Here is a 2,551-nt window from a genome sequence, read left to right on the forward strand (position 1 = left end):
GTTTTGTTTAGGTTGTTTCTTGCTCATTATTATTGTCTTTTTCCCCTCTCCTTTATCTCTGCTTGCAATACTTGTGGTTATTCCTTTGGAATAACTTTCAGAACACCCCCTTCCCAGGCCACAATTGTGTCCCCCTCCCCCGCATCCTGACCGCCTCCTACAATGTGTATCTTCACGTCAGACACAAAATGGGGAAAGAAGAATGATGAAGTTGGAGCTACAATACAGAACTACAAGACAGAGGAAAAGTTTGTGGAGCTCTAGCAACAACATCGCTGACTTTGTGATGTGTTGTTGACTAGGGACGACCACGACGGACTGAAAAAAGAGAAATGATGGTGGGAAACAGAAGACCCGGTGAGGAACTGCCTTTAGCATTAGCATGAAGTAGCGTACCATTCATCATAACATTTGGATACACAAGCAAATACCATGTAAACACTTAGTTTGCAGTTCATTAGGTACACCAGGATAAAATAAATGCTGTAGTCTTCTTTCTGGGTGTTGTTAACCCTTAGATGCATAAGTGGGGTCAAAAATGACCCCAAGGGTTGTTATTCTTCAAAATCTTTGAAATTAAAAGTGTTTATATTTTCATATTCCAGGTATTCCTCATAAAACATGTTTGTGACACGAGGCCATTGCATTTAAAAAAAAAAATTTCATACATTTTAAGAAATTGCAGCTTTTGTATCACTACCCCACTTTTCCATGAGCGGGGTCAAAAATGACCCCAAACATTTCCTATGGAATCTCAGGGCTTAACTCTAGGAACCTTTGATACTTATCAACTGTGATTGTCAGTATACATTTACTGTTGCACTTACACATCTGATGCTGCAGTCTCACCACCCAGGAGGTCATTTTTACACAGCAACATGTAAGTATTATCTTCATTTATGGACTTAATTTCCACATTTATGACTTTTCTGTGATAGAGTATTAGTATTATTTTCATTACATTATCCTGCTTTGTTGTTAGCTAGTTAGCTTACTACCAACTACAAAGTTAGCTTACTACAAAGTAATTTTAGCACTGTAATGTATTACACAGCAACACACATGTAAGTATTATCTTCATTTATGAACTTAATTCCCACATTCATGACTATTGTCATCAAATCCGTCTACTTTGTTGTTAGCAATGGGAAGGTGAGGAGTGACAAAAGCTGCAATCCAGCCACAGGAGAGAAGCACACAGGGCCAACAGAAGAGAAAGAGATGTCAGATGTGTCCAAGAAACAAAGATCGCAAAGCCACCAATTGCTGCTGGAAATGCAGTATTCCTGTGTGCAACGATCACAGCCAGAAGCAAGTAGTTTGTAACAGCTGCACACAGTGAGAAGAGAGAAGACGTTTGTGTGTGTACATGTCGGTGGACGGTGTTATGGTCCCCGGACCTACTGTTTGTTCATTCTCTGTTCGTCCTCCACAGTCAAACAGACAAACGGACACACAATGTATTTTGACATTTTTTGATTTTTGATTGATTGTTTTGTAATGAAATGTGAATAAAAAGTAATAAATGAACATGTCAAAAATGAAATCACTCTTTTGTTGATCAAAATATAATAAAAATCATCAACTTTAACCAAAATTAAAGAAATTTCTTAAGTTTATTGCAAAAACGCATTGATTCTAATTGGGGTCATTTTTGACCCCACTCATGGAAGAGTGTAGGTATTGGTAGGTCATGCATCCAAGGGTTAAGCTCAACTCCTTTTCCTTTCTACGTCATCTCGCCAGTCATGATGTTTACTCGGGGACCACGTGTAGTCTATCAAGTCTGGTGGTCAAGTCCCGGCACAGATTCATGGCTCTGTGATCACCTAATCTGTGACTGTGAACATTGTAGCAAAGAGACAAAGAGATTGTGTTGTCTGACCTCAGTTTTAGATTATCTCATGCTGTATTCCTTTAACCACACATTTAATGTTTGCACAAGGACTCCTTGCTAATGTCTGTTTTGTAACCTGGCTGATATTAAAGCCTCCTAAACACATTATACAGGAAGGATATTTTCCTCCAAGACATTTTCCCTGATCTGATTCAGAGACTAAGGGTTTCATTGGCTCAGTCCAGCGATAAGTGAATTATCTCTGGCGTGACCATCATCCCTCTGAAGACGCCAACACAAGAAGTTTCTGATTTATTCTGCTCTCTAGAATAAGGAGGACTGCTCCAGAGACGTTCGTCTGATTTGATTTCTCTGCTTTGACGGCCCCTGCCTAACTTTAGTCAGCTGAAAATAACACATGAAAAATTCTCATTTATTCAGAGTTCATCTCGTGAGATGTGTTACAGGGGGATTTATAATGCAGCAGAGACTAATAGGACCAAACAGCTGGGAAGTCTTTTCACTGTGACAGAGAGAGAAAGTGCGCTGTGAAGGGAAACACCTGCTCAGTAATGAGAGAGGGTCTTTGCATCAGTCATGTTACACGTCGGCTGCCAAAAGGTGGCTGACGCACATGTTCAGTACTGTGAGGTGGGTTTAGGCTACATGTGGGAATAAATGAGTGTGAGTGTGTGAAGTGGAAATAAGTCTTAC

General features: G+C 39.9%; 1 long non-coding RNA gene across 1 annotated transcript; it reads left to right on the top strand.

Annotated features, from left to right (window-relative positions):
• Positions 1-650: 650 nt before the first annotated feature.
• Positions 651-1,546, top strand: LOC117818468. Its single transcript, XR_004632366.1, has 2 exons — positions 651-880; positions 1,143-1,546. It is a non-coding gene; the product is annotated as an uncharacterized LOC117818468 (long non-coding RNA).
• Positions 1,547-2,551: the final 1,005 nt, after the last annotated feature.

Source organism: Notolabrus celidotus, chromosome 1, assembly GCF_009762535.1.
Source record: "Notolabrus celidotus isolate fNotCel1 chromosome 1, fNotCel1.pri, whole genome shotgun sequence".
Classification (NCBI taxonomy): Eukaryota; Metazoa; Chordata; class Actinopteri; order Labriformes; family Labridae; genus Notolabrus; species Notolabrus celidotus.